The 25,514-nt window shown below is 41.9% G+C and overlaps 1 protein-coding gene across 1 annotated transcript in view; it reads left to right on the forward strand.

Annotated features, from left to right (window-relative positions):
- Positions 1–18,788: 18,788 nt before the first annotated feature.
- LOC306870862 (serine/threonine-protein kinase PAK 3) overlaps positions 18,789–25,514 on the forward strand; it is a gene marked incomplete at its 3' end in the record, with an annotated part of 285,953 nt that continues 279,227 nt past the window's right edge. The window contains exon 1 of the mRNA XM_079418334.1: positions 18,789–18,997. The remainder of the gene's footprint in view (positions 18,998–25,514) is intronic.

Consider the following 25,514-nt stretch of genomic DNA (forward strand, 5'->3'; position numbering starts at 1 on the left):
GGTTCATGACAGTTAGGGTAGGTCTAAAAACTCCCATCTCATTTTCTCCTCCAACTTCAAAATCGTCCTACATCGCTGCAGAAGTACTGACCCAGTGTAAAACTGTATGCTACAGCACCATGTTGTTTTTTTTACCACCAAGACGCTGTTTTTGAGCGTAATTTATTTCATAACGGACGCGAACAATAACTCACTGAAGAAATGAAATGTAAACAAAGGAATATTCATCCTTATTACAACGTCATTGTTTCGGTGGACTAAAAGTGCTCGCTGGGATGTTGTTCTGTGGACCCTTATCTCTCTAACTAAACTGGGATTTCAGCAGTGGACGCGTTTGTGACTCGTTATTACAATGAATCTGGTACGTACTGCTTTTTTAATCTGCTTGTTTTGATGTCTACTGCTTGCACAAATGTAGCAAATACATTCCTTATAAGCTTTCCATCGGAAAACAGCGATCTGTCGTCGATGCTTGAGGCTTAGACTTTCAGAAGGATATATAGTTTGCCAAGATTAACTTTGTCCCGTTTCATTTATTCTATTAGAAAACAATGACACATGCAAACAAAGAGCGTTCAGTGCGACGTCGCTCTGGTGAACGTTAACAGGTTAATACTGTCACATAAAATTTATGTTAGTGGTGTTGAAATTCTGCAGCAAAGCGACGATACATCAGATCATTATCTAGTCTTGTGTAAACTCCATATAGCTAAAACTGTCAATTCTACTCCTTGTTACAAGTATGGTAGAACCATCACTTCTACCACAAAAGACTGCTTTGTAAGTAATCTTCCTGATTTATCTCAATTCCCCAGCATATCCAACAGCGCAGAGAAACTTGATGATGTAACAGAAACTTTGAACTCTCTCTTTTCTAGCACTTTAGATACAGTTGCTCCTTTACGCTTAAGGAAGATCAAAGAAAACAGTCTGACTCTGTGGTATAATGAGCACACTAAAGAGAGCAGCCTGGAAAATGGAGCACAGCTGGAGGAAAACAAAACTAGAGGTATTTTGTGTAGCTTGGCGGGAAAGTACCCTATCCTACAGAAAAGCATTAAAAACTGCTAGATCTGATTACATTTCGTCTCTTCTAGAAGAAAACAAACATAACCCCTGGTATTTATTCAATACAGTCACTAAATTAACGAAAAATAAAGCATCAACTGGTGTTGGCATTTCCCAAGAGCACAGCAGTAATGACTTTATGAACTACTTTACTTCCAAGATTGATACTGTAGTGAGTGGGGAGGGGCCGAGAGCCGTGGGAACGGAGTTGATGATAATGAGCGACACCTGCACCACTCACCGAGTCCCACGGAGGAGCTCCGGAAGGATAAAAGGAGGAGTGACGACAGTGGAAGACGAGAGAGGACCAGGCCTGGACTTTATTTTGTGTTTTGTGTGCGACAGTCGTCCGTGAGGGCCTGCCGCTTTACTTTTGTGTTTGTTTATTTTATTAAATTGTTTTTAAATGTTTGCCGGTTCCCGCCTCCTTCTTCCCATTCTACGAACTGTGTTACAGATACTACCAGAGATAAAATTTTAACCATGCAGCCGTCAGCTGCAGTATCGCATCAGATGCACTATAGATCCCCTGAGGAACAATTCCACTCCTTCTTTACTATAGGAGAGGAAGAATTGTATAAAATTGTTAAATCATCTAAACCAACATGTATGTTAGACCCTATTCCATCTAAACTACTAAAAGAGCTGCTTCCAGAAGTCATAGATCCTTTTTTAGCTATTATTAATTCATCATTGTCATTAGTATATGTCCCCAAAACCTTCAAGTTGGCTGTTATTAAGCCTCTCATTAAAAAAACACAACATGACCCCAAAGATCTAGTTAATTACAGACCGATCTCAAATCTCCCTTTTCTGTCAAAGATACTAGAAAAGGTAGTATCCTCACAACTGTATTCCTTCTTAGAGAAAACTGGTATCTGTGACAGCTCTCATTAGAGTTACAAATGACCTGCTTCTATCATCTGATCGTGGTTGTATCTCTTTATGGATCTTAGCGCTGCGATCGACCACAACATTCTTTTGAATAGACTAGAACACTTTGTTGGCATTAGTGGAAGTGCCTTAGCATGGTTCAAATCGTACTTATCTGACCGCCATCAATTCGTGGCAGTAAATGAAGAGGTATCATACCAATCACAAGTGCAGTATGTTACCTTTGGGAGACATTATCAGGAGACATGGTGTAAGCTTTCACTGTTATGCTGATGATACTCAGCTCTATATTTCTTCGTGGCCCAGTGAAACACACCAAATTGAGAAACTAACAGAATGCGTAGTCGATATAAAAAATTGGATGACGAGTAATTTCTTATTGCTAAATTCTGAAAAAACAGAGGTGTTAATTATCGGACCTAAAAACCCCACGTAATGTAATGTCAATTCTTCTTCATCAGTTAGGAACCTAGGTGTGCTGTTTGATAGCAATCTTTCATTTGAAAGCCACGTTTCTAGCATCTGCAAAACTGTGTTTTTCCATCTCAAAAACATATCTAAATTGCGACCTATGCTTTCAGCGTCAAATGCAGAAATGCTAATTCATGCATTTATGACCTGAAGGTTAGACTATTGTAATGCTTTATTGGGTGGTTGTTCTGCACACTCGATCAGCAAATTACAGTTGGTCTAAAATGCAGCAGCTAGAGTCCTTACTAGAACCAGGAAGTATGACCATATTAGCCCGGTTCTGTCAATACTGCACTGGCTCCCTATCAAACATCGGATAGATTTTAAAATCTTGTTAATTACTTCTAAAGCCCCGAATGGCTTAGCTCCTCAGTACTTGAGCGAGCTCTTATCACATTATAGTCCTCCACGTCCTCTGCGTTCTCAAAACTCTGGCCATAATACCTAGAATATCAAAATCGACTGCGGGCAGCAGATCCTTTTCCTATTTAGCACCCAAACTCTGGAACAATTTGCCTAACACTGTTCGGGTGGCAGACACACTCTGTCAGTTTAAATCTAGATTAAAGACACATTTCTTTAACCTGTCTTACACATAACACACTGATACGCTTCTATTATTCAAATCCGTTAAAGGATTGTTGGGCTGCATTAATTAGATCAACACTTCCCACAACACACGATGTACTCGTTACATCGTAAGAAGAATGGCCCCAAACAATAAAACTAAAAATATAACAAAATAACTAAAAATATAATAAAATACCTAACTACATAATACTATTATTGTTAGAAATTGCAACAATATAAAAATTGAAATATAATACCTTTATACATTTAAAATTTTTATTAAAACATAATAATATACAAATATGAAAATGAATAAATACATTTTAAAATAATAAATAGTATAATATAAAAAATATTAATATATACATTCATATAACAGAAATATAATAAATTAATTAAACTATAAATTAAAATTATAATAAACAAACAAATATATATTATAAAAATAGACAGAGAAACAATAAATGCATTAAACTATACATTACAATTATAGCAAATGAATAAATCATATAAATGAAAAACTTCAAATAATGAATAAAACACAAATATAACAAATACATTAAATTATAAATTAAAATGCACCATCGGGACAAGACCATGGGAATCAGAAAAGACTTTTACATAATCTGACATGGCTGTGGTTGGAATTGAACTGCGGGTTTCATCTGGCCAGAATTGTTAAGTTGCTGTTGTTAAGGAGCCAAGTCAAGTCATGGCTGTTGTTAAGGAGCCAAGTCAAGTCACGGCTGCTGTTAATGAGCCAAGTCAAGTCACGGCTGCTGTTAAAGAGCCAAGTCAAGTCACGGCTGTTGTTAAGGAGCCAAGTCAAGTCACGGCTGCTGTTAATGAGCCATGTCAAGTCACGGCTGATGTTAAAGAGCCAAGCCAAGCCACAGTTGATCTTCAAGATCAAGATGGCGGCGCGAACACATCGCGAGGCTCAGCGTCTTACCAGATTTAGGAAAATAGTGTTAATTTACCTGGTTATTTCACTCGTGTTCGCGCGATTCAGTTATGCGAACTACAGCTATACTAAACAGTCACTTTTGGACATCAACAAACAGTGTTCCAACATAGTTTTAGATCATCCTTTCGACTTCAGCGAACTCCCGCCGGAGCTACTGAGATCACCGCGGACAGGCGGATCATTCATACCGGCCGGAAGTGCTCGGCATCGGCGTCGAGACCGTAAACAAAGACGGGGAAAGCGTGGAGGGCTGCGTGCTAAGCTAAGGCTAAACCCACATCGACCAGCTCTGCCCAGCATCTTCCTTGCCAATGTACGGTCTCTGATGAACAAGATGGACGAACTAAAGATCTGGACCCTCACACAGAAATGGCTTATGGACTGTAATGTTATGTTCTTCACTGAAACATGGCTCTGCAACGATGTCCCAAACAGCGTGGTGCATATGGATGGACGCTCTCTCTTCAGGGCTGACAGAGTAGCAGCAACCTCTAGTAAAAACAAGGGTGGTGGAGTATGCATTTATGTAAATAAATCATGGTGCAAAGACTCTGTCATTGTTGATACCTACTGCTCTGCTGAGCTGGAGTTCCTGATTATCAAGTGCAGGCCATTCTATCTACCACGTGAGTTTATTGCATTGTTGCTGCTGCAGTTTATGTACCTCCGGACGCTAATGCTAACGTGGCTATGAAAGAACTTTGTGCTGCTATTAGCAAATTACAAACCCTGCACCCGGATGGAGCCTTTATCGGGGACTTCAATCACTGCACTTTTAGATCTGTTCTCCCTAAATTTCATCAAAATGTCTCCTGCGCTACAAGGGGACATAAAACATTGGACCACGTTTATACTAATGTGAGTGATGCCTACAAAGTCACACCCCTCCCCCACCTGGGTCAGTCTGATCACCTCTCTTTGTTCCTGCTCCCCAAGTATACCCCAGTCATCAAACGTGTGAAACCTACGATAAGGACTGTTAAAATCTGGCTGGAAGGTGCTGACTCCACTCTTCAACATCAATTCCAGCACACAGACTGGAGTGAGTTTGCTGCCCAGGCCACCACAAACTCTCAGATTAACATTGACATTTATACCAACTCTGTCCTGGAGCACATCAACAGTTGTGTGAGCAGAGTGACTACACACACAAAAATTAAAATTTTCCCCAATCAGAAGCCCTGGATGAACAGGGAGGTTCGCCTCCTGCTCAAAGCAAGAGATGCAGCCTTCAGGTCTGGAGACCAGGAGGCTTACAGCTCAGCCAGAGCCAACCTGAGGAAGGGTATCTGCCAGGCCAAACTCACACACAAACAGAAGATTGAAGATCACTGGCATACAAGGCATACAATCTATGGCAAGGCATACAATCTATCACAGATTACAAACCACCTAACTCTGTGCCCCCCTCCAGCTCTGCCTCCCTCCCAGACGAGCTCAACCACTTTTATGCTCGTTTTGATCAAAATAATAAGGAGATCTCACTCAAAGCTGAGCATCAACCCAGTGAACTGCCTCTCACACTCTCCACATCAGATGTTTACTCCACTCTGCGTAAGGTGAATGCAAGGAAGGCAGCTGGCCCTGACGGAATACCTGGTCGTGTGCTTAAAGCCTGTGCGGAGCAGCTAGCTGAGGTCTTCACGGACATTTTCAATCTGTCCCTGGCCCAAACAACTGTCCCCACTATCTTCAAAACCTCCACCATCGTACCAGCACCGAAACACTCCACTGCCTCGGTCCCTAACGACTTCCGTCCTGTTGCACTCACCCCCATCATTGCCAAGTGTTTTGAGAAACTGGTTGCATCCCACTTAAAATCCTGTCTCCCTGCTACACTAGACCCATTCCAATTTGCCTATCGCCACAATAGGTCAACAGAGGACGCCATCTCAACAGCACTTCACTCTGCCCTCACCCACCTGGACAGTCAAAACACACATGTGAGAATGCTGTTCATAGATTTCCGTTCTGCATTTAATACTGTAATCCCCTCCAAGCTGATCTCCAAGCTCAGCCAGCTTGGAATCAGCACACCCATCTGCAGTTGGATTATAGATTTTCTGACTAACAGACCTCAGTCCGTTAAGTTAGATAACCTCTCCTCCTCCATCATCACCCTGAACACCGGCGTGCCACAGGGCTGCGTACTGAGCCCTCTCCTGTACTCCCTCTTCACCCATGACTGTGTTCCTGTTTATGGCTCCAACACCATAATCAAATTTGCAGATGACACCACGGTGGTAGGTCTGATCAAGGATGACGATGAATCAGCCTACAGGGATGAGGTGCAGCACCTGGCTGTGTGGTGTGCCACCAACAATCTAGAACTAAACACCCTGAAGACAAAGGAGATCATTGTGGACTTCAGGCGGACTAGGAGTCATGCACACACACCCATCTACATCAACGGAGCTGTAGTGGAGCGTGTGTCGAGTTTCAAGTTCCTTGGCATCCACATCTCTGATGACCTCACCTGGTCCCATAACACCTCCACTCTGGTCAAAAAGGCACAGCAGCGCCTTTACTTCTTAAGGAGCCTTAAGAAAGTTCACCTGAATCCCAGGATCCTTGTGGAATTCTACCACTGTACCATTGAGAGCATACTCACGAACTGCATCTCAGTATGGTACAGCAATTGCTCCGCATCTGACCGCAAAGCACTCCAGCGGGTGGTGAAAACTGCTCAACGGATCACCGGCACCCAGTTAACTTCCATTGAGAACATTTATCATAAGCGCTGTCTGGGCAGGGCAAGAAACATCATCAAGGATGCCTCTCACCCTAACCATGGACTTTTCACCCTCCTTCCATCCGGCAGGCGTTACAGGTGCCTACGCTCTCGCACTAGTAGGCTCAGGAAGAGCTTCTTCCCCGAAGCTGTGACACTTCTGAACGCCACACCACCAATCTAACCTGCACCTGCTTATTACTGCACTGGTCACAGTACTTTACACACATGCATTTGCACTACTCATATTTTGCACAGACTGCACATTGTTAAAGTTATTACAATATAAACTGTCTAAAGTTGTTACTGTACAAAGCACAGTAAACTATTTCTATAAAATATTGCACTACTGTTATTTTGCACAGAATACATTGTTCTATCAATACTTGCACACACTCATCCAGCTGTATTTATTTATTTATTACCACTGTTCTCACGTCTCTGCTGTTCATAATGTGTATATATAATCTACATTGCTCTGTTCATAATGTACATACAATCCCTACATTGCATTCCTATTTATATTCTGTATATACTCTGCCCAATACTGTATATAGCAATGATTCTGTATATATATGATTCTGTAAATCATATCCTCATTTACTCTGCACTTATATATATATAAAACACTATATTCTTGCACTTCTGATTAGATGCTAACTGCATTTCATTAGCTCTGTACTTGTACTCTGCATAATGACAATAAAGTTGAATCTAATCTAATCTAATCTTCGTGAGTCAAGCCAAATCACCGTTGATCATCACAAGCCAAGTCATGTCTCTGCCGGTCATCCAGAGTCACCCCACGTCTCAGCCGGTCATCCAGAGTCACCTCACGTCTCAGCCGGTCATCCAGAGTCACCCCACGTCTCAGCCGGTCATCCAGAGTCACCTCACGTCTCAGCCGATCTGCCAGAGTCACCCCACGTCTCAGCCGGTCATCCAGAGTCACCTCACGTCTCAGCCGATCTGCCAGAGTCTCCCCACGTCTCCGCCGATCTGCCAGAGTCTCCCCACGTCTCCGCCGATCTGCCAGTCTCCCCACATCTCCGCCAATCTGCCAGAGTCTCACCACGTCTCCGTCGATCTGCCAGAGTCTCTTCACGTCACGGCTATGGAGGCCGTTTATGAATCCTCGTCCTGCCCTGTCACGGCTATGGAGGCCGTCAGTGAATCCTCGTCCTGCCCTGTCACGGCTATGGAGACCGTCAGTGAATCCTCGTCCTGCCCTGTCACGGCTATGGAAGCCGTCAGTGAATCCTCGTCCTGCCCTGTCACGGCTATGAACCCTTAAACCCGCCTGTTATGAGACCAGAGACTATGAATGCACCCCATGACTGTCATGTCAACTCTGTCACTGCCCAGAGGTGGGTAGTAACGAGTTACATTTACTTCGTTACATTTACTTGAGTACATTTTTTGGGTAACTAATACTTTTAGAGTATATTTTAAAATGGGTACTTTTACTCTTACTCAAGTATATTTTTAGAGAAAAAACGGTACTTTTACTTTGTTACTGTGGGCGACTCTCCTCTCGTTACTGTATCTTAATGCAATACAAGTTAGAAATGCTTCAGTTTATTCCAAACGCGCCGTCTACTTTTCACTGGGCAATGAATGATGCCCATTCGCGAATGATTCATTCTTTTGAGTCGATTCTGTTTAAAGGCTTTATCAAACCAGTTGGCAAACCAGTGAATCGGTTTGCGAATCAGTTTGAATGATTCGTTCAGTTCCCTGCCGCACGCGCTGAGTCTCTGAAGCGGTTCTCACTCAGATAACAGAGAGTTTAAGAACATCAAGAGCGCTGAAGACGTGGCTGTGGATCTACAGTCAGTTGAAAGCAAATCTGCAAAGGCTTGTTTGCTAGAGCTATATGAAGATCTTTTATTAGATGAACACCGCGTGTGCTGTCTACTGTTCCACAGGTATAGGCCACTATGACATTACCAGTTTGTTGTATACATGTACCTTACATTAAATACAATGTATAATTTATTCATTAAATAAGCTGTCACAGAGTATGAAATGAACACCCGCGGAACCCGCGTTAGCTCTGCGCAGCGGCGCGCGCCTGTTCTAGACACAATTCATATTCATATTTTTACAATATTTACGCTTGCAAAAATATAGGCTACATTTGTTTACAATTTGCAGAACAGAAGATCCGTCAATATGCATTTGTTTCGTTATGTTCAGAGCAGTCATGTGAGACGTTTTCAGAGGTTTCAGTGTCAGAGGTTATAGGATAATACATAATTAATTTACTTTAAAATATAATTTAATTCAGTGATGCAAATCAGAATTTTCATCAGCTGTTACTCCAGTTTTCGGAGTCATATGATCCTTCAGAAATCATTATAATATATCGATGTATTACCAGTGTTGGAAACAGTTTTGCTGCTTAATATTTTTTGGAACCTGTGACATTTTGTTCAGTATTCTTTGATGAATAGAAAGCTCAACAGAGCAGCACTGATAATAAATCAACATGATTTCTGAAGGATTATGTGACTCTGAAGACTGGGGTAAAGGCTGATGAAAATTCTCATTTGCATCACTGAAATAAATTACATTAATATATATATATATATATATATATATATATATATATATATATTGAACGGCAGTGTGTGTGTGTATACACATACACATTACATAAATGTAATCTATAGATCTAAATAAAAATAGACTATATTCAGTACCTATATGATCCAAAGTAACTAGTAACTAACTACTTGAGTAGTTTTTTTATCCAATACTTTTTTACTCTTACTCAAGTAACTATTCAGACTATTACTTTTACTTTTACTTGAGTAAATATTTCTAGAAGTACTTTTACTTGAGTACAGTTTTTGGGTACTCTACCCACCTCTGTCACTGCCATAGAGACTAGTTATGATCTATCATTCTGTCCAGTTTCAGTCAGCGAGCCCACTGATGAGTTTGTGTTCCCTGCCATGGTCCTTGAGACCGTGAATGCTCTGCCTGTGTTGTCTGTCTCTTGTGTCTCAGTTTTCCCTAGGTTCCAATCTCTGCCGTGGTGCTCTCTTGCCCGGTCTGCTCCGCACTGGTGGGCTCCTGCTCTGTCTGCTCCGCCGTGGCGGTCTGCTGCCCAGGTCTGGTGGTCATCTGCTCAGCCCTGGTGGTCTTCTGCTTAGGTCTGGTGGTCTTCCGCTCTGCCGTGGAGGTCTCCCGCCCTGTCTCCTCTGCACTGGTGGGCTCCAGTCCCGTCTGCTCCGCCCTGGTAGGCTCCAGTTCCGTCCGCTCCGCCCTGGTGGGCTCCTGTGCCTTCTGCTCCGCCCTGGTGGGCTCCTTTGCCGTCTGCTCCGTCCTGGTGGGTTCCTGGGCCATCTACTCCGCCCTGGTGGGCTCCTGTGCCATCTGCCCCGCCCTGGTGGGCCTCTGCTCTGTCGGCCCTGTCCTGGCCTCTGGCTCTGCCCTGGTTTCCTGCCCTGCCGGCTCTGCCTCTATCCCGGGCCACTCCATTTCCGCGGGGACCTGGCCCTCCATCTCTCCCCCTGTTCCGCCTCCACTCCGGCTATGTCACAAATCCCGGCCATGAACCTCCATTTGTTCACCACCAGAGGTCACTCGCTCACTACATGGACTTTCACACTACACAGCACATTGGACTCCATTTCCCATCATCCATTGCACTGACGACACACACACTCACAGCTGAGAACTATCACCCAATCACACACGCTTTATAAGCCTTGGACTTCCTCTCTGTCACTGCCGAGTATTGTTTAGCATTTGTCACAGTCTCTGTCGATAGCTACTCTACCAAGCCATTCTAAGTCTTGCCTAGCCTGTTTTCCTGTGTTTTTATTCCTGCCCACGTCTCCTGGATTAACCCCTTTGCCTTGCCATTTGGACTCTGTTTGCCCCTCGTTTGGATCTTTGCTTGTACCTGGATTATCTCTCTGCCTCGCCCTATTGGATATTGTTCACCGATCGTCGACCCACGCTTGCCCTAGGATTACTCTGTGTCTTGCCCATGCCATACCTGTCTGCCATCGTTTGATCCTGCCTGTGAATTGACTGTTTATAAATAAAAGTTTGCATAAGGATCCGCACGTCCGCACTTATGCATTAATAGTAACACAATTATTAACCTCAAATATTAAACTTATGTTTTAACAAATTAATTAAAAGAGCTTACCTTTTGGCGCAAGGCAAAAGAAAATGGCGACGAGACAACTTTTGCTCTGGTCTTTGGGGTTGGCTTGAGGGGCAAGGCAAGGCAAGTTTATTTATATAGCACATTTCATACACAGTGGTAATTCAAAGTGCTTTACATAAAAGAAAGTGAAATAGACATTAAAAATCAATAAAAACATGGAAAAAAAATAATAAAAAGAAGGAATTTTAAAATTATATAGAAATTGATTTAAAATAAATTTAAAGAAAATTATTATACATAAAATTCATTGCAGTCAGTTCGGACATATAGCACAGTGCTCATTCAACAAATGCACAGTTAAACAGATGAGTTTTGAGTCTTGATTTAAATGTGGCTAATGTTTTAGCACATCTGATCTCTTCTGGAAGCTGGTTCCAACTGCGGGCTGCATAATAGCTAAAAGCAGACTCCCCTTGTTTTGTGTGAACCCTTGGTATTTCTAACTGACTCGATCCTAATGATCTGAGTGGTCTGTTCTGTATATATTCAGTGAGCATATCAGCAATATATTTAGGTCCTAGGCCATTGAGTGACTTATAAACAAGTAAAAGTACTTTAAAATCAATCCTAAATGTAACTGGAAGCAAGTGTAAGGACCTGAGGACTGGTGTGATATGCTCAGATTTTCTGGTTCTAGTCAGAATCCTGGCAGCAGCATTCTGGATGAGCTGCAGTTGTCTAATGGTCTTCTTGGGAAGGCCGGTGAGGAGACCATTACAGTAATCCACCCTGCTGGTGATAAAGGCATGAACAAGTTTCTCCAAGTCTTGACTGGAAACAAAACATCTAATTCTTGCCATGTTTTTGAGATGATAGTATGCTTATTTAGTTACTGCTTTGACATGACTACTGGGGCGGAGCTTAACAGAGTAAAGTTAACAATGCAGAATTCAACTCTGATCATTTCCACCAACACTAGAGGGCATGTTTCACTATTTGTTGTTAAATTAACTCCTTAAGAGTAAACGGAGAGTAACACTGCTTAATTAACACTGACGATTTTACTGTGTCTCATACCAATCACAAGTGCAGTATGGAGTACCTCAAGGCTCAGTACTAGGCCCCTTACTTTTCACACTTTACATGCTACCCTTGGGAGATATCATTAGGAAACATGGTGTTAGCTTTCACTGTTATGCTGATGATACTCAGCTCTATATTTCTTCGCGACCCGATGAAACATACCAATTTGCTAAACTAACGGAATGTATAGTGGATATCAAAAACTGGATGACTAGCAATTTCTTACTGCTAAATTCTGAAAAAACATAGGTGTTAATTATTGGACCAAAAACCTTTGCATGTAATAACCTAGATCACTGTCTAATACTTGATGGCTGCTCTGTAAATTCTTTGTCATCAGTTAAGAACCTAGGCGTACTGTTTGAAAGCAATCTTTCCTTCGAAAAACATGTTTCTAGCATTTGTAAAACCGCATTTTTCCATCTTAAAAATATATCTAAATTACGATCTATGCCCTCAGTGTCAAATACAGAAACATTAATTCATGCATTCATGGCCTCGAGGCTAGATTATTGTAATGCTTTATTGGGTGGTTGCTTTGTACATTTAATAAACTCCAGCTGGTTCAAAATGCAGCAGCTAGAGTTCTTACTAAAACCAGGAAATAAGATCCACAATAGCCCGGTTCTGTCAACACTGCACTGGCTCCCTATTAAACATTGTATACATTTTAAGATCTTGCTAATTACCTATAAGGCCCTGAATGGTTTGGCACCTTAGTATTTGAGTGAGCTCTTATCACACTATAGTCCTTCACATCTGCTGTGATCTCAAAACTCTGGCCATTTGATAATACTTAGAAAATCAAAATCAACTGCGGGATTGTTTTCCTATTTAGCACCCAAACTCTGGAATAATCTACCTAACACTGTTTGGGAAGCAGACATACTCTGTCAGTTTAAATCTACATTAAAGACCCATCTCTTTAACCTGCCTTACATATAATGCACATATAATCGCATTTCTATAATTTAAATCCGTTAAAGGATTTTTAGGCTGCATTAATTAGGTCAACCGGAACCAGGAACACTTCCAAAAACACCCAATGTACTTGTTACATTGTTAGAAGAATGGCATCTACGCTAATATTAGTTAGTTAGTATTAATATTAGTTTCTTTCTTATTCCGAGGTCACCGTAGCCATCCAGACTGTATCCAGATCAGATGGTGGATCAGCACCTAGAGATGGCCTCTACAGCCCTGAACACCAGCGGAGACCAGGACAACTAGATGAGCCCCAGAGACTGATCCCCAGTGAAGACCCTGTCTCCTAGACGCCGATCGGGACAAGACCACAGGAACCAGATGAGTCCCTTGCACAATCTGACTCTGCTGCAGCCTAGATTTAAACTGCTGATTTTGTCTGGCCAGAGGAGAATGACACTATTTCGACACACTATTTCCCCATCTAAATACTGTAAAGCTGATGTAAAGCCACCCAGCTTTATATCAAGCTTATGTAAAGCTGCTTTGACACAATTTGCATTGTTGAAAGCGCTATACAAATAATAGTGACTTGACTTGACTTGATTGGTGATACATGTGACAGTGGGATACGACTGACTATATACAGCACAAAATCTCAGCAATTCTGATGAATGGCTATGCTATTTTTAATTTTGTCATTTTATCATCTGAATATCAACATTTGTGAGATTTAGTAAGTCAAAACAGTTTTGAGGTTAATTGATTTTGTGTGTGTGTGTGTGTGTGTGTGTGTGTGTGTGTGTGTGTGTGTTTGTTAATGATGGGTTTGTAAACAAATCCATGTTTTTAGATTTGTGGAGCAAAGAAATGATGATGATGATGATTGTTATTATTATTATTATTATTTGGAAGTAAAAAGAAACAATAGACCTTTGTTTCTATTTATTTCACTGAATAGGGCATTGGTTCATGCATTAATCATAATGCACTGCTGACCCTATATCTAAATATGTTACAATTACAGTTTCCCTTCACAGATCAGCATCACATATGTATATATCAGGGCCAAGTTTCCTGATAACGATTGATCTTAACACTAAAGGGAGTTTTCTACGAGTCATTTTATGAACGTTCGTTATTGTTTCACGTGCGTTTCCCAAAAATGCACTTAACACAATCGCACGTAGCCGTGCTTTAAGTGCTACTCAGGAGTCGCTATCTGTTGGTCAAGTGCTGAAATGTCAATTTATAGAATGGCTCGTATTTGTAGTACACACTCGTTTATTGAAATGTTAACCTAATGCTGCATTCCAGACAGCTCGGATTTAGGCCTTATAATATTAAATATAAGTATAATATTAATATACTATGTATAATAATAATAATAATAATAAATATTATTGTATGTAATATCTGTAGAGCAGTGCTTCACAAACCTGTCCTGGAGGACCCCCTGGCCTGCACATTTTGTATGTCTCCCTAATCAGATACACCCAGTTCTGATTAGGGAGACATACAAAGGCTGCATCCGAAGCCGCATACTCAACGAGAAGGTACTTTTTTTCAAGAAGTATTTACTTAACGAGCGCTAAAAGAGTACGTACTTTACAGCCAAATCTCGTTGAGTATGAATGAGATCCGCCATGTTGACGTTATCATGTGATCTATGACGTTATAACAAGTGCAAAAAAAAAGATATGAGCGACAGGTTTAATTCATCTATCTGTAAATATTTTGATGCTGATGAAATGTGCTCATTTTTGGTCTTGTTGAAGAAACAGCTGCCCTTATGATTGTAGTATAACCAACAAATTTAGGGTTGATTTAAGTTTTTATATTTTTAACTCAACTAATATAACCATACAGTTTAATCCTTAAAGATATTATTTTTTATTATGAAAAACCAAAATCGTTCATCCACATGCAAAACTGGCTTAAATCTCCTTTGTTTTCCTCTTTTTCTTGTTGAATGTCCCTCTGGTTTCATCCCTGAGGCTTATAAATAACAAAAACAAATGCAATTTTAATGCATTATGATTATATTAATTTTATGATTATTCAGATATTTATTCTTTTTGTCCCTGTCTCATACTATGATGTACGCAAACCAATTCTAGTTGTTTTCTTTCTCTTTTCTTTTGTGTCATTATGATTGTTCATTGTTAAAGCTACTACCATCTTTTCCCGAGCTTGTATGTTCTGCAGTAATAATAAATAACACAAATAAAATAAGAGCGACAGGCGCACAAACATCTCAAAGCATCAATAAATCCACAACCCTACCTAGTATGTTTTCCTCCATGTTTGTAATTTCTGTGTCAATCAGCTACTCAAAGATCTTACCTTTGGAGAGGATTGTTGATTTTACTCCAAAAATGTAAGTATTACTACTTAGAAATTAAGATTCCTTCAGAATGCATTGGTTGCCCAACACTTATGAACAATAATAATGATAAATGCTGACCAATAATTAATTATATTTTTTTGTAAAACAAGCTAAATGTAATTTTCTTTTTCATATGCCAGAGCTATGCATGACTGTACACTAGACAAATGCAGCCAAGGTGAATACATCTCAATTTTCAGTCAAGTAATGAATTAATGCATATGTTAATGAAACAATGTTTTATTTACTGACAACAGGAAACATGACAAATGAGTAAAATGTAAATAAAAGTAACCATGACAATAAATAAACTAGTCAACAACACATGAAAAAGCTTTATTCAAACATAATTGTTCTAAAAATCATGTATTTACAGGCAGTGACCCCACATCCCACTGCATCTCAACACAGCTGAGCCAGTTCTGCAGCTTTATTCTGATGAAGACCACCGTGTCCAGCTTCACCTGTCTCTGCTGTCCATCATGTCCCTCACTGCTGCAGTCAGACTGAATCTGATCATGGATGAGAAAGGGACATCGAGGCTATCGTTGCCTGAGTGCACAGAGAGGATGAGGAAGACCATGATGACACCCCTGTACCACACACAATCTTGAAGCAAGAGCAGGAGAACGCATGTGGGAAAATCTAGCTGCCAAATGCATAATTGTAAATTTACAAAACATTAAATGTAAAAAAAAAAAAATAATTAAATGTAAATGCTTTTTTTGTGCCTTGGGCACAAACGCTCAACAAAGCTGCTTGTTTCTTAAAGTTTATTTCTTCAAAGTACTTCTATAATATACATGCTTACATATATTTCATACAATTTCTATTTGGGGCTTTAAAGGGTTAGTTCACCCAAACATATACATTCAGTCGTTATTTACACACATCCACACTGTTCAATCCTTGTGTGTGTGTGTGTGTGTGTGTGTGTGTTTGTCCTGCTGGTTTCTGTTCATACAATATCAGTCAATGGAGCCTAACTTTCAGATTCTTCATGAAATTATTTGACGATGCTTTTGAAGCTTCTGAAACTCGTGCTCCATTGACTGATGTTGTATGAACAGAAACCAGCAGGAAAAAACTTGAATAAAATCACATCTTCAATTTCTTTTGGTCTTTATCTAGATGCTGTCGCTGGCTCTGGGGTCACTGAAGATGAAGAGACCACAGCAGCATCCGGTCCAGATGAGGCAGTAAGGTCAGGTGGAGTGATTGAGCGTCTCATTCATGGCACTGGATCATTTCCAGGATGTTGCTGTGGACTTCTCCATCCTCACTGCACACATTTCAAATCATACAAAGATGCACAAACATAATACACAAGCGGTCATTTTAACAGCACAATGTCATTTGATTTCTGTATTAGAAGTAACAAAATGAGTTCTTACTTTATATTTTTGTTTTCCTTTTTTTCCCACAAATCCCGCTGTCACCTGCTCCAGCACAAAACCTCTGCATCAAATGCACAGAAATCAAGAATCAGAAAAGCGCTGTAACAGCTTCGTTTGAAATTACAATCATTAAAATAAACGAAACCTTAAGATTTAAAATCATTTTTATTCATTTCAGTAACTGAAAGGTTTTCAGCTCATTGAGAGCCTTTGAATATTCTTTTAGAATATGTTCCTGTCTCTTATTAAATAGACATTTAATGGTCTTTAAGATGTAACATTATAAGGTTTATGTAAATGCACTATGGAGTGTTTACTGGAGCTGTTCACTATACAAATATACTGTAACGTTACTGTCTAGCATCTACACCTTCAGCAAATCAACAGTTTACTATACAGTAGCTCAAGAAATGTGATTTTAACACATGTAACCGTGTTTTTGATCGATAATACTCACATTTGTAAACACCCGCATCGCTGATCTCCGTCACGTTGGATGATGACGTATCCTCTCACGCGGGCTTCTGGGATAGAAAAGTGTGCATCGGATGAACACTCAAGAATCTGGGCTGAAGCAGTAGGACATCCGGGAACTTCTCGACTACTCGTCTATGAATACTGAGGTTTCGGACATACTTATTCGTTCACCTACTGCTTTTCCCCTACTATATAGTAGAGAAGTAGGCGGTTTCGGATGCACTTTAAGTAGACGCACGTCCGAATCTTGTGAGAATTAGTATGTCACCCAGGTAATTCCTGCCTACTCGTCTATGAATACTGAGGTTTCGGACATACTTATTCGCTCGCCTACTGCATTTCCCCTACTATATAGTAGAGAAGTAGGCGGTTTCGGATGCAGCCAAAATGTGCAGTCTCTACTAATGAGTTGATGAGTGGAATCAGGTGTGTTAGATAAGGGAGACATACAAAAGATGCAGGACAGGGGGACGTCCAGGACAGGTTTGAGAAGCACTGCTGTAGAGACATTATTTCCGGGTCCAATACATGGCTGGTTTTCGTGCTTTCAGAAAGCCATTGACAGATTTTTATTAGTTTATCCCTATTTTTCCCAGTCTTTGAAGCATATTACCTACTTCTTTTATTCTTTTTTTGTTCAGTCATTTAATTTAGATGGGAGGGGGGGTTATGTTTTTTTTGGTTTTCTGCCCTTTTTAATTACTTAATTTCATTTTATATAAATAAAAAAAAAAATTAGTAATAAAGTGTACAAAAAAGTACAATCAAAAGCTTTAATTATAATCACATAGCACTTGAATAAAATGAAAGGTGTAATCTGCCGATTGTCCTGCAGGTGACCTCATACTTCTGTCTTCTTACGATGCACGTAGGGCTTTACGATTACTCCAGAGCACTCGTAGATCTACGATGATTTTCAAGTGCTACTTAAGTTACGATCCTTTTGGGAAACGGACCGTAATATTAAGATCAGTCGTACGATCATTTTTACAAACTTTTACAATGCTTTTGGGAAACGCAGCCCAGGCCTGTTGACCCCTAGGACCATAAGGTTGTCAGGACAACCAGTGTGATTCTGATTCCAAGCAGCTAAGACACCACCTTAAGACAGCAGCTGCTACAGCCATCAGCCAATCAAAGGTGAGCAAGAGGAAAAAGAATGAATTAAAATAATCATACACAAATTAGGGAAAGTTGCAGTAGGACTTTGTTTTGTATAACTGCCCGCAGATTAATTGTGGGTAGGCTGGGCTAAAGGTATAACTAGTCATGGTATAAATGGATGTTTACACACACAGGTTACAATTTTATTACATTTTATGTTTTTGATATTACATACCATGACATGTACATGGTACTCCATCATGGTGGGGCTAAATAAATAAGTGACAAGCAAATGTCTACCTAAAACTCACAAAAAAAAAAATATATATATATATATATATTTATAAAAAAAAAAAAAAAAAACATGGTATTATCACACTGTTTTTTTTACTCCAAATGAAACTGGGTGGAATAAAAATAATAATACATAAATAATAATAAAAAAAAACCTACCTGGCTTCTACCGGTCTATGAAACAACAGATCCAGTTTTTCTGGCTGCCTCCCTCCCCCTCTCCTTGGCAGCTGCCTTTATTAACATGCAGCCCCTTGGCCAATAAAGCTGCGAGGGCTTTGTGACATCATGGACTAGGGAACAGTAGGCAGGCAGCGAAGCACGCAGGCTGCCGACTAGCCAGTGAGTCCAGGCCTGGGGGGTCTGGAACCGGTCTGAGCACAGAATGGAGAGTCTGTGCATGTACTAGGTTTTAGGAATATATGCTTTGGAGGATGTACAAGGAAAACACAAGGAGGCTTCAACGGATATAGCCAGGGAATGTCAAGACATGTTTCAGGTGAGTTGTTTCTCAAGGGTTCTTTTTCTGTCTGCGATGATTCGAATACGGATGAGAGAGAGAGAGAGAGAGAGAAGGGAGAGGGAGGGTGGAGAGGGGTAGTGTTCTTGCTCGGCTCTCAGCATTCAGGCGTTTTGAGGAGGAGAGGAAAAGATGATGGAGGAAAAAGAGAAACTGTGTTAATGCATTGTGTCGAGGAGATACAGTTGCATTCTGTGTTTTCTTGCAGCTGTCCCATCCCATTCAAACGACAAAGTGCATCTCTGATGTCACAAAATAGCGTTGTGGGTGTGTAATTAGAATAGCAGCAAATATGGAAACAAAAAAAGCACTGCATTTTTATGTGCCTGTGAGATTCAAAGCTGCATTTATTTCTATGTGGATGTGACCATTCTTATCGTCCTTGTTCCATTAATAATACAGCCAGATAGAGACAGAAAAGGATGGATGGTTCAGCAGACAGACTGATGTCATTGGTGGTGGGCTATGGCCTTTTGTTAGGCTCCACGTCTGCATTTGGGTCTTTTATATAGAACGCTTCATAATGATTGATTTTTACCTCTGCCAAGCCTGCGCAGATACACAAGAGGTCACACACACATAAACTCACTTTAGGAATCTGAGCCAATGTTCCTCTTTTAAGTATTTTTATATAGAGAGTTTCAGAAGTAAAGGGCAAGGACCTTACTTCTAATGTGTAATGTGTGAGGGCGTGTGAGTGATGATGTGTGGGGGCTTGCACAAAAAGACCTGGCTATGTAGTAATTAGGGATACGCTAACTGATATGATGGCAGATAACCTATATATTTTTTAAAGATGCAACCTATAACTCTTCCCAGAAACGTTATCTAATACAGACAATGTACGGTTGGATGTGTGTGGGGGGTTTCCCTCTGTCTACACCAGGGGTGTCAAACTTGGAGGGCTGGAGCCCTGCAGAGTTCAGATGTAACCCTGAGACTTTGTTCACACTGCAGGTCTTAATGCTCCGATCATATTTTTAGCTGAAATCCGAATTTTTTTTTTTTTTTTTGCGCTGTTGTTCACATTGTCATTTAAATGCAACTGCCATCAGTCTCATGTGTGAACTGTATATGGCCCTGAAGTGAACCGCATGAGCAGAAGAAGACGTGACGTCAGACGCAGTGCACTGTGTTTGCAGAAATAAAAATGGATGCTGCTCGTGTTAGTGTGTGTTTAGCAATTTTTAAGTTAATGTACAATCGGAGCCTAAATAACGAAGTGATATTATTGTCTATATATTGTCTGTCATTGTGATTTAAATCTTCCCGCCTCCTCCAGCGCAGAATTGTGACGTATGTCGCATTTCAATGACGTAAAAATCACATGAAATGCGACATGGCCGTTCAGACTGAAGTCGCATTGCAAAACATCGGATATGTATCCGATTTAGGACCACATATGAAAGTGAAAAATCTGATTTGTGCTGTTCAGACTGTCATAAGAAAATCAGATATGGGTTACATTTGGGCAAAAAAGTCGGATTTGGGCCACTTTAGTCTGCAATGTGAACTAAGTCTAAGATGCAAACACACACCTGATCCAGCTTATCAAGTCCTTCAGGCTTATTTGAAAACTACATGGTTTGTGTATTGAAGCAGTGTTGGAACCAAACTATGCAGGGCTGCGGCCCTCCAGGAACTGAGTTTGACACCCCTGGTCTACACTGAATTTGTTTCTTGGGTCAATTGCCTTTCCTATTTTATGTGTTTTTATGTTTAACTACAATTTCAGCCTACATTTTTCTGGTCTGTTAATTCTACTTGAGTATAAGTCAAGTCACCTTTATTTATATAGCGCTTTTAACAATACAGATTGTGTCAAAGCACTTAACAGTATCAAATTGGAGGATAGAGTGTCAGTAATGTATAAAAATAAGATTAAACACTCAATTTTCAGTTAAGGCATTTCATTATTGAATTCAGTGATGTCATTGTCTAGCTCAGTTTAGTTTAAATAGTATCTGCGAGATCAAATTGACGATAATCGCTAGAAATTAAGTGTCCTCAGCTGAGCAAGCCAGAGGCGACAGCGGCAAGGAACCAAAACTTCCTCTGTGACAGAAAGAAAAAAAAAAAAAACCTTGGGAGAAACCAGGCTCAGTTGGGGGCTAGTTCTCCTCTGGTAAGAGTATATGAGTAAAAGAAGCCTGGTCAGCATAACACGCTCAATCCCTTTGTCTGGGTTTCACAATTGAGTAAAAAGGGCAAACAATCTTAATTATATATTTAATTGTACATCTTAGTCTCAATTGTTTAATTGAATTTTAAATCGTTTTTCAATTCACATATAGTGAATCCTCATATAGTGAGTGAGCTGTATAGCTTTTGCTTTATCGTGCGTAGTGTTGTTTCTTTGTAATACAGAATTTGTTTTTTTAACCCCTTCTCTTTTTCATGTGATTTAGGAAAACCCTTGTGTGTGTGTGTGTGTGTGTGTGTGTGTGTGTTAACCCTTTACTGGAGCTCTTTAGATATCCAAGTAACACCTAGGGCTGTCGCAGTAACTACTTTTTGTTGTGCGATATAGTGTACCAAAATTAATTGCGATAAATTATATTATTGTCATTTAAAAAATGTTATGCCACTGATTATATAATGGCAGTATGACAATATAATAGCATAATAATGCAAGTACACTCTTTTAAAGAGCAAAGAACATTTTATTCTTAAGAATATTGAGACATTGGAATCATAATGTGAAAAAATGTATGCTAAATCAATAATAAAAAAAAATTATAAATACACCTTTGTTAACAAAAATGTGCAAGGTAACGAGAACTAGAACAAAACAAAGTAATATGTTTAACAAAGTCAGTTTAGACTTTTATAATAGTGTCTCACACAGAGGCACAGATGCCTCAACAGGCCATATCAGCTACCAGATCCATTTTTAATTGTTAGGCAGATTCCGAGAAAAGGAACACCAACATGTTTACCTTGTGGGGCTTAAGGCAGGATCTCTCTGGGGTAAAAATTTTACCAGCTGTGCTAAACATTCTTTCCTGAGCTAGTGCTAACTTGGCTAATAGGCGAAATCTTCTATGGTTATCACGCCACCACATCAAGGGATCAGATGATGCATGAAGTGCTTCTTCCTGGAGGAACTTGGCCTGCACTCTTTTTGGAACCAATGCCTGAGTCCGGTGACTTGTAAGTTGGGTTCTTCTGTTCTGGAGAAGGTCACACAGCCTCTTCTTGGTTGCTGGAGGTTCAGATTCAGATCCTTCATTTTCCCCTGCAGTTTCAACGCAGCTCTCACCATTGTCACTTTCTCCTTTTCCTTCTTCCCTGTTCACTACTATAGTAGTTCTTGCAAGAGCTTTTCGTTGACATCATCCAAGATCTCCGCATCCTTCATGGTACTACGATACCTTGGATCTAAGATGGTTGCCTTTGTCAGAAGGTTTTGGATTTCAGATGGGCTGTATTTCTCTGTCAATACCCTGCACATGTTTGCCTTTATGTTTGCTGTCAGTGCAGTGTCACTAGGGTCTGGTGATAAAAGTATACCTTTAAGAAGTTCCAACACAGGCTTTACTGAGGACACAGTGACATATTTTTCCCCTGAGAGGACATCCATGAAATCAGCCACTGGCTTCATTGCTGCATTATCAGCAACGCAGAAACATCCTGCCAAGTTGGGTTGAGGTGGCCATGTTTTCGATCTTCAACCAGGACACGTCTTATGTTGCTTCAGCTTCAGTTGCTTCAGCACCCTCTCTATCGTTTTTTGCTTGGTGCCCCATCGTGTGGCGACATCCTATGGAAAAGATAACATTGATTTTTTTATTTTTTTAGTTTGTCTATTCTACTATTATTCAACAAATACTACTTTTAAATTTCCTTTACTTAATCACAAATAATTTTACATGGTTATTATAATGTAACCAATTATTTAAAACAGGCCCCAAAGTAAGTCTCAAAAAAAAAAAATTAAGTCACTGAGATTCACTGTGCAGCGTAGAGAACTTCATTAATGACAAGTCATGTCACTTTATCACTTTGTATGGGGAAACATCAAATTCTCCAAAACTGTTCACTAAGCTTACGATTAAATTTCATATTTAAAATCACCAATGAAATTGGACAAAAACTGTCATAAATGTTGTTTCTTTTGTTCAAATAGCATTATAAAAAGCTTATTTCTGTGCGCATGCACAGTCTTGAGCGTGTGTCTCAGAGCGCTGACTGTTTCTGTAGCAACCGGAACTTCTAATGGCAGCTGCAGTGACATGCTGACTTTACCGATTAGCGATTGGCTCTTTAATTCAGAAGTTTGGGTGTAAGAAAATATCGATACACGTTAGTATTGTAACAGAACTGTTTGTTTAGTTTCCTTTTTGTCCTTATTTGGTTCTTCCTGTTTTAGTTTCTGACCAAGTTTTGTTAATTAGTTATATTCATCACCTGTGTTTGATTCAATTACCTTGTTTCCTCGTTTGTTCCAGCCCCTTTATAAGTCCTCAGTTTTGCCTTTGTGTTTGTCTGATCTTAAGTTAACTAATGTCTTACGTGTGTTGATGCCATTGATTAAAGAATATTCCTTTTTGTTTACTCCTTCGTATTGCGCCTCTATTGCTACAACCACCGACGCATAACAGAAGATCAGACCGACACAGATGATGGGCGAGCTCGCGCAATTTTTTGAGCTGGCTCACGCCATCCAGGACCCCATCAGCTATGTGATGGCATTTGCGCCTCTCGCCCTCGTCAGCTCACTCGAAGATGGGACCCTCAAGATGCTGCTCCGGCTCGGGCTCACGCACCACCAGCAGCGAGAGCTCCCAGACACCTCCGACCTCACTTGGAGAGAAGCCATCATCCGGTGTTTGGAGAGTCTCCGACCCCGAGCCGGAGCCTTATCCACGGCGAAGGATGTTCTGCCCGCGGCGATGTGGAAACCGCCGCAACAGGCGATGAACGTTGCGCCGTTTACGGCGATGATGGTCCCATCCAGCCCACCTGATTTCCCGCTGGTCCCGTCCAGCCCCGCACCTCCCGTGCGCCCTCTAATGTCCGCGCTGCAAGAGCGCCCTCTAATGTCCGCGCGGCAAGCGCGCCCTCTAATGTCCGCGCGGCAAGCGCGCCCTCTAATATCCGCGCTGCAAGAGCGCCCCCAAGTGTCCGTGCTGCCAGAGCACCCTCCTGCGTCTCCGCTGGTCCCAGCCAGCCCTCCTTCGTCTCCGCTGGTTCTATCCAGCTTCGCGCCTCCCGTGCACCCTCAAGTGTCCGCGCTGCAAGAGCGCCCTCCTGCATCTCCGCTGGTCCCGTCCAGCTCTCCTTCATCTCCGCTGGTACTATCCAGCTTCGTGCCTCCCGTGCACCCTCAAGTGTCCGCGCTGCAAGAGCGCCCTCAAATGTCTGCGCTGCAAGAGCGCCCTCCTGCGTCTCCGCTGGTCCCATCCAGCCCTCCTTCGTCTCCGCTGGTTCTATCCAGCTTCGCGCCTCCCGTGCGCCCTCAAGTGTCCGCGCTGCAAGAGCGCCCTCAAGAGTCCGCTCCTCCAGAGCGCCCTCAAGCGCCCGCTCCTCCAGAGCGCCCTCAAGTGCCCGCTCCTCCAGAGCGCCCTCAAGTGCCCGCTCCTTCAGAGCGCCCCCAAGAGTCCGCTCCTCCAGAGCGCCCCCAAGAACCCTCTCCTCCAAGGTGGGCCCCAGAGGGGAACTTTCCCAAAGAAATTTGGGGGGGGGGCCATATAGCCGCAGTTTGTGTGGCCAGGCCAAAGGCCAAGGCCACAAAGGACCCAGATCCATCATGGCCTCCCGAGGACCCCGATCCACCATGGCCGTCCGAGGATCCCGATCCGCCAAGGCCGCCCGAGGACCCCGATCCGCCAAGGCCGCCCGAGGACCCCGATCCTCCATGGTCGCCCGAGGACCCCGATCCGCCATGGTCGTCCGAGGATCTCGATCCGCCAAGGCCGCCCGAGGACCCCGACCCGCCAAGGCCGCCCGAGGACCCCGACCCGCCAAGGCCGCCCGAGGATCCAGATCCGCCATGGTCGCCCGAGGACCCTGATCCGCCATGGTCGTCCGAGGACCCAGATCCGCCATGGCCGCCCGAGGATCCAGATCCGCCATGGTCGCCCGAGGACCCAGACCCATCATGGCCTTCCAAGGCCCCAGATCCGCCATGGTCTCCCGAGGACCCAGACCCATCATGGCCTTCCAAGGCCCCAGATCCGCCATGGTCTCCCGAATCTCCAGTCCTGCCATGGCCTCCCAAGGCTCCGGATCCACCATGGATTCCCAAGTCTCCAGTTCCGCCATGGCCTCCCGAATTTCCAGTCCTGACATGGTCTCCAAAGGCTCCTGATCCGTCCTGGAGGCTTCACTATCCTAGCCTGGTTCTGCTCCAGCCTCCAGGACGCCCGCCCCCCGATATCTGTAACAGAACTGTTTGTTTAGTTTCCTTTTTGTCCTTATTTGGTTCTTCCTGTTTTAGTTTCTGACCAAGTTTTGTTAATTAGTTATATTCATCACCTGTGTTTGATTCAAT

Source organism: Barbus barbus (genome assembly GCF_936440315.1).
Source record: "Barbus barbus genome assembly, chromosome: 6".
NCBI lineage: Eukaryota > Metazoa > Chordata > Actinopteri > Cypriniformes > Cyprinidae > Barbus > Barbus barbus.